Raw genomic sequence first — 11,595 nt, 5'->3', positions numbered from 1 at the left:
TGGTGTCCCAGGGACATAGGATAGAAGGGAGCATATTCCGAGGGGCCTTCTAATCCAAAAGCACATTCATAGCCTGATCAACTTCTGCACCCTTTTTCCTGGCCCCCAGCATCTCTGGCCTGTTGCTAATTCCCTTAGGATCTCCTGACACGCTCATACAGGTAGCTGGGGGGTGACTTTTTTGTTGTTGTTACTATTTTTCAAGATAGAGTTTTACTGGATGACCCCTGGCTGGTCTGGATCTCCTTCTGTAGACCAGGTTGCCTTTAAATTCTGAGATTCACCTGCTTCTGCTTCCCAAGTGCTGGGATTAAGAATATATGCCACCACACCCGGCTTGACTTTCTTTAGAAAAACTGTGTATGTGCATGCATATGTATAGCTGGCTGCCCACTGAGGCTAGATGAGGGGGTTAGGTCCTTTGGAACTAGAGTTACAGGCAGTTGTGAGCTACCCATCATGGATGTTGAGAACCAAACTTAGGTCCTCTGTAAGAGCAGCAAGCGAACAACCTTTTGTTGTTGNTGGTGGTGGTTTTTTGAGACAAGGTTTCTTTGCATAGCCTTGGCTGTCCTGGAACTAGCTCTGTAGACCAGCTGGCCTCGAACTCATGGAGATCTACTTACCTCTGTCTTCTCAGTGCTGGAATTAAAGGTGTGAACACTTTTATAAAACACTAAACGGTCTCTCCAGCCCTTGGGGGGTGACTATGGAATGACTCCAATGGATGGCATGGATCCTTGGTGGCTGCAGGGCCCTTACCATCTGTCTCTTCACATGTCTTGTCTACTACTCACTGTAGATAGCAAGGACCATGCCCATCTTCACGGCACTTTGACCAACCCCTGCAGTAGATGCTGAATGCCATGGTCTGAGTACAGCTGAAACCAATCTATCTGTCTATCCTTGAGAGCNATCTCTAGGGCAGGTCACTTGGTGTGAGGAACTATGGGTTGTGAGTTCCTGAGCCATTCTGGTTATATAACCAACAAAGCAAACACCTCAAGGTGCCTGGGCCAGCTCAGCCATGAACCCTCAGGTCTGCCAAGAGGTTGCAGCTACTACAGTTTTGTTTTTTAAACAATCATGGGGCTTATTATCGTGAAGAACAGTGATAGTATGGAGATAAGGAGTCTTTGTCTCATCTCCAGGGGATTGTTCTTGAGCCTTTCTACAAGCTATATTGTCTTTATGTCTAGGCCTTGTGACCTGCTGTTGGCTTTTGAAGCAGAGAAGACAGGGAAGGAACTTGGTCCAGTCACTGGTACTGCTGCTGGGGTGGAGGTGCAAGTGTGTGTGTGTGTGTTAGAGAAAGGGATATCTGCTCTGTCCTGGCTCATTTCTGAGCTCACCATGACTTCCTATGAATAGCCCTTCTGGCATATGGAGTGGGCCTGTTAGTGTTAGACACGGGGTTTATATGGNCTCCCTGAGANATGACTGAGCCTCATTGTGTTCACAGGTAAGACTCTTCTGCTGCTCCCAAATTCTGCATGGGAAACAGACACAGCATATCATTCACACGATCCTCCTTGAAGGATGCTTTGGGTGCCTAGTTACCTTGGGAGAAACTGGGGCTCTCTCTGAGGGACAGTGACCTTAGAGGTCTCCCCATGCCTCCCTTCCTTCATGGGCTGCATCCAAGACCAAATTGAGAAAGGGAAATGATGGGAAATACTATCTACAGACAGTAGATAGTGCCCTTTGTCCCCTCAAAGGGAGGTTTACATAGCCCGACCCTCCTGGAGGTCAGGAGCAGTGTGTCAGCAGAACTATGCCAGCCATACTTCTCCAAAGATAGAACATAGAGGTGGGCAGAAGTAAGTTGTGGGNGGTTCACTTCAGATAAGATGTGCCAAAAGGGTCCTCAGCAGAAAACCTGAGGCTATGGGCACCTTGGCCACTAGTGCCAGCCTAGATGGGTGGTGAGGAGTGGGCAGGGCATGTGCACAGCCATCTCCTGGAACCCATGAACAGTGAGGGAGTATCCCAGGTTTCATCTTTGGCTGGCAGATGTCTGTTTGCCCTTGCTCACTCAAGGAGAATCCCCTCTGGCCAGCCCTCCCACTGCTGCCTGTGAATGCCTCCTCACACATGAGAAATCCTCCACCAGGGCGGGAGCCTCCCACCTCCCGAGGAATTCCGCTGTGCCTGCCCCTCCTTGAGGCAGGCCGCGGACAGCCCAGGGAGCCTCACGATTGGTTGGCCAACCCCGGTTCAACTCCTCTACGTCCCTGGCCATCTACAGGCTCACCCCCCTTCCCGCTGCTGCGCTTGAGATGTACCGTGGTGGCCTTTAACCCCTACGCAGATCAGCCGGGAATGCCCGCTCCGGGTTCTGCTTCTCAGCGGATCGAAGACACTGGAGGCAAGAAGGACCTGCGGGCCTCACTGCACCACTGGGGGCGGGGTGAAGAGACCTATCCGTGGCTATACCGAAATCGAGATGCCATCACTGGCTAGGAGCTGNGGGCCAAGACAGGGTGGCGAGCACCACTTGTCTGAGCCCCACACCCTCACCGGCAGTTGGATGACAAGAATGACAAGACCGACGTGTGGCAGCCAATGCTCCTAGTTGGTCAAATATGAGTCCCGCTTGCAGACATCGCCACGTGGCCCGCTTCCCAACGCTCTCCTCTGCGAGAGTGCCCAGGTCCCCGGATGGCGGGGGTGAAGACTGACCAGCCCCTTCTGGGCACCGCGCCCCTAGAGCGCGTTTTCTCCGCTCAGCGCGCCTGGAAGTCGCTAAGTTTGGGAGACGCGCTTTCCGCGACGGTTCCGCGGGGCTCGGGCACAGTCGTGACCCAGTCTCGTGCGTCCCCAGGGACAGTGCACAGACATCGCGGGGTGCGCCTACCCGACCCTGCTGCGGTGAACTTGCCCAGCCCACCTCTCCCATCAGGTGGTCTCTGGTTGTGAGACTCTCGTGGGGCGCGAGCGTCGACCCACGGACCCCATTCCTTGCCACTCGCAAGCCCATGGGAGGGGGTTTCCCACAATGCCCAGCGAGCTCCAGCCCGCACTTCCGCTGTCCAGCCCCGCGGGAGGGGGGCGGTGGGCCGCCGGTGCTCCGGCGGCCACTCGGCCCCGGCCAGCCCGCTGCGCCCAGCCGGCGGAGCGGGGGGCGGGGCCGGCAGGCGGGGGCGGGGGCGGGACTGGGGCGGTGGCCGAGGCCAGGGCGCAGTGCGGACCAATCAGCGGCGGCCGGGCGCGCGCCGGGGGCGGGGTCAGGGTCCGCGGGCGGGGTGCGTGGGGGCCGCGGGGCTGGAGCAGCGCGGGGGCGCGCGCCGGCCTGACGGACGGACGAACGGACCGGCGGGCGGACCAAGCCACCNGAGCGAGCGCGCAGCTCGGACCCTCCCGGACGCAGCTCTCGCCAGTGGCCGCGCGATCACCGGTCCGCGGCCACGGCGCCAGCCCGCGCCCGCGCCCCATGGGGTCACAGGTAAGCTGCGCCGGCTCATTGTCCGCGCGGCCAGGCTGGCGCACCACGCCGGGGCTGGGGCTGAAGCCCTGGCGGGAGCCGGAACCGAGTCCGGGGCGGGAGCCGGGCAGCTGCAGCCCTGGTTACTGTGCCCCGGGCGCGCCCCCGCCCTGCCACTGGCCCCCCGTCCCGCCTGGCGGGGGCGCCCTCCTGGGGGCGATGGCGCCCGGGGACAACGCGGCCGGAGACCCAGGCCCGCGGGGCCACGGCCCGAGTGGCGTGGGCGGGGCGGCACGGCAGGTCCCTGCGGGGTTGAACGTAGAGGCGGCCGCGGCGCGGGGCTTCCCGGCCCCTTGGCACCTTCGGTAGCCTCTGCGGCCGCCGGGGTCCCTCTTCGTCACCTCTGAAAGGGGATTTTTCCAGCTGGTAATTTCTGCTGCGTCAACGCCTGGCCCCGGGAGGCAGCCCGGGGGCGTCCCTGCGCCCCCCGCCCTCTCCGCCCTGTGCGTCCCCCGCCCGCTCAGCGGAGCCGCACCCGGACCCGCCCGCGCCGAGTTTGCCAAGAGTCAGAACTGCAGGAGGTGGGCCCTGCGGGGCCTTGGGGGGTCATTGTCTCCCCAGAAGCTAGATGCCGGTTGTTTTAGATTTTCATTTTAATAATGGGCCGAACTGGGGTTCCGGGCCCTCCCAGTGCGATGGAGTGGGCAGCGCAGATAAGACGCGGCGCTCGGAGCGCACGGGGCGCGCAAGGGAACCGGGTCCGCTACAAGTCGCGTCTTTGTTTCCCAGTAAATAGACCTGTCAGTTTCACAGGTTAGCGAAAGTCAGTATCAGACAACTCAATCCCGAGGGTAAAACTGGAATTTTCTGCACCATGGAGAGGGTTCTCGCTAGTTAGGGGATTTCTTGATATGGCTAGCGATTACTATTAGTAGGCGGAACCAGCTATACACAATAGGATTGGATCTGGGAGCCCCGGAGCAAGCTAAATGGGGCGAAAAACAGATAATTTCTAACCCAAAGAAATATAAACAGAAGAAAGTTTGAAATTCTTAGCGAATTTCCTCCGGCTCACTTTGCTACAAATCTCAGCGTGCATTTAGTGAAGGTCACAGTGCGAAGATTGTTATCAGAATGTAAAGAAATGCTAATTAGAAAATGTTTAGTGTACTGCCTAGGCACTGACACCTGTGAATGGTGCACTCGCGCGTGTGCATTGCCTCCCTCGCGGAACGCTGGATTGGATTCCTCCTCCAGGCTAACTTCCCATTTGGGTGCAGATTCGCGAATTTCGCTCTTGCTGGTCCTAGTCTTGCCAGTGCAAGGCAGTGTTTCTACTCAGTAAGAGAATAGTTCGTTCATCAAAAGGAAATTTATAGATTTTCCACGTGAACAATGAAGTAAAGTTTATTGTACTGGGATTCCTCCATTTTGGTATAGTTTATGATATTAGGTACTTTGAACTGAAAAGTTTAGGATACATCTCCATATTATTGCAGAAAAGATAGTGACACTTTGGTTGAAATTATTGCAGATAGAAGTTTAGCATTTTCTTTGGAAACCTTGTAATCTTTTTTTTTTTTTTTCCTGAAAGGGAACCATGTTGGCTGTTATTGCCAGTTTCCTCTTTAGAATAGTAGAAAGAACTCACTTTGAGAGCCTAGAAATCCAAAATCCAGACTTGCCACAAGCCTGCCCGAGGACAACATTTAATTAAGATTCTCATGACTCTACCTTGAATGTAAGACTTTTGCTTTCGTTAGATAATTTCTATTCATGAGGTTGGTGTTGGTGGTGCATGCCTTTAATACCAGGACTTGGGAGGCTGAAGCAGAGGAATCTCTGAGTTCAAGTCCAGCTTGGTATACAGAGTGAGTTCCAGGACAGCCAGAGCCACAAAGGGAAACTCTNTCTTGGAAAACAAAAACCTCAAACAAAACAAAAACCCCAAAACAAAACAAGAAAGATAGTTTCTATTCATGTCCTGTTGCTTTATGTAAGTGTACAGTTATTCTGAGCCCAGACCCAACCTCATCTTTTTCTGACTGGTCTCTGTTACCAGGGCCACTGGTGACACTTAGTTCCCTGCAACCCAGTATGCCAGGGTCAGGCTAGTCCATGTCCCTGTGACTTGTGATGCTCCTTGGTCCCACAGAGGAACCAGGGCATAAATGTCAAGAAATGGAGAAAGTGCTTCAAAGATGCATAGAAAATGCCTGAAGGACACGAGGTCTGTCACCGCTGAGGATGTCTTATTTACAAACACTGCTGAACTGAATTATGTTGTAACAGTGAACTTTGCGACTTTGTGTGGAGGTTTTCAAATTAAGGAAAATTGGGCCACTCTGTCCCTGTGGTCTGGTTTCTGGGGCGCTGATCAGCTGCTGTGCTGTACTCCTTGAGGTCTTAGACCAGCCTCTGAGATCTGAAGAGGCTCATTTAATGTACAGGGCAGACAAATACTTGAGCTAATTTCTCACAGAAGTCACTTTCTGTGCTTAGGCATTCTCTTAGCTGTTAGCAAGAAGAAAGTTCTAGAAACAATTGTCTCCCCTTTAATCTGAACACCAGAGTCCTTGCACCTGCCTTAGGCAACTTGTTTCAGGAGCTTCGTGTTCTTTTGTTTTCTCATTTTGAAAAAAAAAAAAAATAAGGCTTTGATTCTGCTTTGAAAACATATGCTAATTTAAATTCTCTGGAGTGAGATTGGATTGTTAAGAATTTGAAGCTGGATGGTGGTGGCATTTAGGAGGTAGTGACAGGTGAATCTCTGAGTTCAAGGCCAGTGTAGTCTAGAGTATGAGTTCCAGGACTGGCAAGGCTACACAGAAACCCTGTCTTTACCCCCTCCCCCNCCNCNCANAAAAAAAAAAAAAAAAGAATTTCCCTTTGAACCTATTACATCTGTGGGTGGGTAGATTGTTGTTGTTGTTCTTTTTCAAGACAGGCTTTCTCTATGTAGCCCTGGTTAACCTGGAACTCAAATCTGTCGACCAGGCTAGCCTCAACAGAGATCTGCCTGTCTCTGCCTCCAGAGTGCTGGGATTAAAAACATGTGCCACCACCACCTGATGAAACTTTTGTTCCTAGAGTTTGCTGAGTGGCCTGACCCCTAAAAATAAACAGATAAAGGAAGTGTNCTATTAAGACCAAAAGACAAGTCTTTGGAACACTGCCAACCCTTTCCACTCAATCCTCTGTCCTGTTGCTGCTGTCTCTGGCCAGTTCTGGTCTTGAACATGTCCTAAGAGCTGAGCTCTGAGAACATGCATTTGGTGGAGGATCAGATCCTTTCTTCTCTCCCCTTCTCTTATTTTTTGGCTAGAATCTTATTCTTTAGCCCAGGCTGACTTCAGTCTTTGTATGTAGCTTAGGTTGGCCTCAGATTTGAGGCAATCCTCTCAGTTTTTTAAGTGCTAGAATTAGAGCTGTCTGCCACCACACTAAGTCTTCTTTTTGTTAGTTTTGTTTTGAAACAAGGCCTCATGTAGTCCAGGCTGGCCTCAGTCTTATGATATAGTTAAGGAAGTCCTTACACTCCTGATCCTTTTTGCCTCCTACATAATGAGCATTCTAGATCACAGGAGTCCGCCATCAAGCTTGGCTTTCCTGCCATAATTGCTTAACCACCTTTTTATTCCCCTCAGGTTTGTGCTCTGGTTTACAGGTGTGGAGTGTGCCTGACGGTATTGCTTGTAGGTAGAGAAGAGAAAGAACACTTCCTGACCAGTTCTATGAAAGACTGAAAGGAAAGCAAAAAGAAGTCAAATCTGACCTAAGTATGACTTATGTAAGATTTTATGCAGACTAATTTAATTTCAGGGTTTCATTAGTGCCATTTAGCTTTGATTTATATTTTTTAATTACTAAGGATTTATTTTTTAAAGACAAACTTTCTCTGTGTATATAACACTGAGATTAGAGACATGTGCNGCCTTCTCCCAGCCTCTAAGTATTTTANAACATAATTTGGATTTTAAAAGTTACTAAACTAGTTATCAGTAGCCAGTTGGGAAACATCAGTATGTTTTCAGCATCACACATGTAGCTCTCTGGGTTTTGACAGATATGTTTTCTTAATTGTGTTAGCAGACATCCTAGCAGATGTTAGCAGACATCCTTTTTTCATTCTCCCCCCCCTCACTCCCTTCAGTTTTTGAGACATGGTCTTGCTATGTAGCCCGTGCTGGTCTGAAACTCAAGTTCCTCCTCTCTCTCTCTCTCTCTCTCTCTCTCTCTCTCTTTGTTTTTTGTTTTGTTGTTTTGTTTTTTAGAGACAAGGTTTCTCTGTGTAGCCCTGGCTGTCCTGGAACTCATTTTGTAGACCAGGCTGGCCTCGAATTCAGAAATCCGCCTGCCTCTGCCTCCCGAGTGCTGGGATTAAAGACGAGCGCCACCACACCCGGCTGTCCTCCTGTCTCTTAAGCACTGGAATCAGAGATATAGACATCATCATGCCTGTCCCCGGGGTTTTTATTACTGTTTTTTGTCNGTCAGAACCTTAGGTCATTCGGGTTATAGAAAGTCACGTGGTAGAAGGATGTAGGGGGTGGCCACACAGATGGCTGATGTGACAGTATGTGTGGAAAAGAAGCATCTCAGAGAATGTAGGCAAGATGAGGAGCAGTTTTGGAGTTCCTACAGACAATCCAAGGAAAGGGCCTTCAATATTACACTCAGAGAGACGGTACCCAGTAAACTGCTTTGTCAATATTGGATTGCTGGTGAGAATCGGCAGATCTGGGAACGAAAGGTGGTCTTTCTGCTGGGCCTGAGCAGTGATTAAGGGCATATTGCAGCTTGTCTAGGCACACAGCCCCTTGTGGGCCTATATGGGAAGATCCCTCTTTGCTTTTCGAAAGCAGTGACATAGTTCTGCAGCTGTCTTATTGCAGTGTGTGCGGGTGTCCAGGGTGTTTGCCGAGTTCCTTCTACATTTCCTGCCAGTAGTGCTTTAACTTCTGGCTGTCATTTCACTTGCTCATGAAATAGGAAAGATCTATACATTCACATGAATGATGGATTTTAGATTTTTTTTTTTGAGATATAGCTTTTTATTGTTTTTTTTTGTTTTTGTTTTTGAGACATGGCTTCTTTGTATCTTGGACTGTGTACAGAGGGTTTAAAACTTGTTGCTGGGCTGTGGTGGCACACGCCTTTAATCCCAGCACTTGGGAAGCAGAGGCAGGCAGATTTCTGAGTTAGAGGCTAGCCTGGTCTACAGAGTGAGAAACCTTGTCTGGAAAAAAACCAAAAACAAGACAAAACAAAAAAACCAAAACAACCCCAAAACTTGTAAGTAAGTGTGGGTTTAGTTGTGTGTGTGTGTGTGTGGTGGTGGTACTGCTGGGGATTTGGCTCAGTACCTTCCACTTAGTTTATCACTGAGCTGTAACCCCTAGCCCAACATATCTAAGAGCTGTCTCTATGAAAAGTGGATACACTTGCCTGGCATGGCCCACTTGCTTGTGAACAGGTTACTTGTCTTAGTGTGGGTCACTTAGAGAACTGGCAGTTTAACCCACAGTCTTTGATTTCCGAGATACAAAAGCAATGTTCTCTGGACCTCTACACATAGGGATAGGCATGGGGCCCAAGGTACACATATATTAGTAAAGAGGAAGATGTTGTATTAAGTGCATGAGAACATTTTCTTCAGAATTATTAGAGGAATCAACGAACCAATGAAGGAAACAAATATGAATCACAAACAAAAACTCTACCCTATGCAAGAGCACTGTTCTTTTTAAAGTTTTACATTTATCTACTTGTGTGTGTGTGTGTGTGTGAGAGAGAGAGAGAGAGAGAGAGAGAGAGATACAGAGAGACAGAGAGAGAGAGACAGACACAGAGAGACAGAGACACTGTCACCTGCCTACCATGTGAGTGGAGGTGGCCAGAAGAGGGCGCCAGATCCCTTAGAGCTGGAGTTAGAAGTGGTTTTTCCCAGGGTACTGGGAACCAAACTCAGGCCTTCTGGAAGAACAGCAAGTGCTCTTAACCACTAAGTCATCTTTCCAGACCCAGATATTTTCCACTCTTAATTTCCACTTGCAATATTTACTCTGTATAATCTAATCTAGGCCTAGAATGTTTTCACCCTGTGAGACATACTACTGAATAAGTTCACCCTTTCTTGTTCTTTCTGATTTCTGGCTGGTTGATTCAACTCACCTATTCTGGCAATTAAATCTGGCTTCTCTTGGTTTCTCCTGAATTGCTCTGCTTGGCCTTATACTAACTTGGCAATACGTTCTAATTTTATGGNCCCTTCTCATTTTCTGGCTTATTCTGTCTTCANCTGTGTCTAGCTTGTTCTCTCTGCAACCTGTCTCTGTACAACTGCCCTAGTAAAACTGCCTTCTCTGCTGCTACCTTCACCTCCTCCTCCTCCTCCTCCTCCCCCTCCTCCTTGTCCTCATGCTCCTCCTCTTCCTTCTCCCCCTCGTCCTCCTCCTTCTCTTCCTCCTCCTCCTTCTCTCCTCTCTCTCTTTCTCCCCCTTCCCCCTCTCTGCAATGCTCCCTTAAGAAGTTTCCTTTTTCTCTCCTTGTGAGAATGGGGCATATCCTATCCTGTCAAATATTTCTTTGATTCATCACTTTGTCTGCCATTGAATTAGATATCACTTTCAAACATGGATGCTTCCTTCTACAAATTAATTCCATCTCCATTGTATGTGATTAAAGTTGTGTACTAAGGGCTTGTCTGTTTTCCAGCCTGAGGGATTAAAAGTGTGTGCTAAGGGATGAACCACACCACAACTATAAACAGGTTTTTTCCCAGTAAATAACATAATTTCTGGGTTCACAGTGTGATAAAATATCCTGCAATGGCGCTCCATGTGTGCTATAGTGCTCACTCACACACTGAATAAATACTTGAAAGCAGAAATGGAGTCAAGGACTAGGAGGTAGCTCAGCAGTGGAGCACTTGCCTACTGTTTGTGAGGCCTTGGGCTTCATCCCCAGCACCCTGGGGAGTGGGAAATGAGGCCATTCTGGTTGTAAGAACAACATGAACAGTGATGGGTCCAGAAAACAGAACTGCTCACATGTGCAGTGCAGATGGACAGAGTGGGGATCTGAGTCTCTGAGGAACAAAGATGAGGGGTAAGATTGCTTACAGCAAAACAGGGGCTCCAGGCATGCTGCACAAAACTCTGGTGTGTGCAGTTTGAGTGGGGTTATGATTCATGAGTGTCCGCCAGTCCCTGAGATTTCAGGGTAGTCATCCCAGGAGGTTCAGGTCTGTGAATACAGGACTGTGTCTCCACCATAACCCCATTGAGAATTTGAGAATGAGCTGTAAAGAGAAAGTGGTCCAGTCTTGTTTTGGTGCTCAGAATCGATCTGTTCCGTGTTCTCACTCTATCCCATTTAAAGCACTGAAGCCTGTGAGTGGCAGTATGCTTTTATTTAGGAAGTTCAAAGCCAGTTTGGGAATTTCTGAAAGAAGCAATTACTCATCTTCATTTAAAGATGAGGAGGAACTGGGAACAATTTGCTGTAGCTAGCATTCTCCATCTCCCCATTTTAAGCAGAATCTGTGACCTTCTAAATTCTTACAGNATCTTATGTATCAAGGGTACATGCTCAGCATCAAGGTAACTTTATCTGTATGGTTGTTATCTTTCTAGAAAGCTAAGACACCTGACTAAGACTACCCAGAGTGGTCTTGAGGAAGACTTACATCACCTAAGCTTCTGCAGCGTTCAAAATCTCCTTTCAAATACAACTTTGTCATTTATAGTACCCATTCCTTAGCTAGCATTCCCCTGTGTCTACAGAAAAAGGTGTGGCAACAGAGGACAAGTGCCTAGAGTTCCAAGACACCAAAGATCAGAAAGATGCTGGGGCAGAGGAAAAGGGATTAAAAGGTGCAGAAAGGAAAAAAAAAGTATTCAGAGGAGCGTACATGATCATGGGTGAAGTGTTCTAGTGAATGTTGCCTTTTCCCTTCTTCATGNATTGATGCCCTTAGAGGGCTTCATCTTTTTGTAGCTGTGCATATAGCATGTAGGTACTCTGAATATGGTGTATTTTCACTGCGTGTATTATATGNGTGCCGTGTGTGCAGTGTGATGGTGCTCTCAGTTCAGGGTGTGGGCATTGTGTGTGCAATGTGTGAGTTCTGTGTGCTTGTGTGGATGGTGCTCATGCTTTTTGAGTGC

The 11,595-nt window shown here is 49.2% G+C and overlaps 1 protein-coding gene across 1 annotated transcript in view; it reads left to right on the top strand.

The window, feature by feature from the left end:
• The first annotated feature begins 3,321 nt into the window (after positions 1-3,321).
• Zbtb46 (zinc finger and BTB domain containing 46) overlaps positions 3,322-11,595 on the top strand; it is a 72,886-nt gene continuing 64,612 nt past the window's right edge. The window contains exon 1 of the mRNA XM_021154225.2: positions 3,322-3,445. The gene's annotated coding sequence lies outside the window, so the exon portion shown is untranslated. The remainder of the gene's footprint in view (positions 3,446-11,595) is intronic.

Source organism: Mus caroli, chromosome 2, assembly GCF_900094665.2.
Source record: "Mus caroli chromosome 2, CAROLI_EIJ_v1.1, whole genome shotgun sequence".
Lineage (NCBI taxonomy): Eukaryota > Metazoa > Chordata > Mammalia > Rodentia > Muridae > Mus > Mus caroli.
Note: the sequence above shows the minus strand (reverse complement) of the source record. Positions and strands in the feature narration are given on the sequence as shown.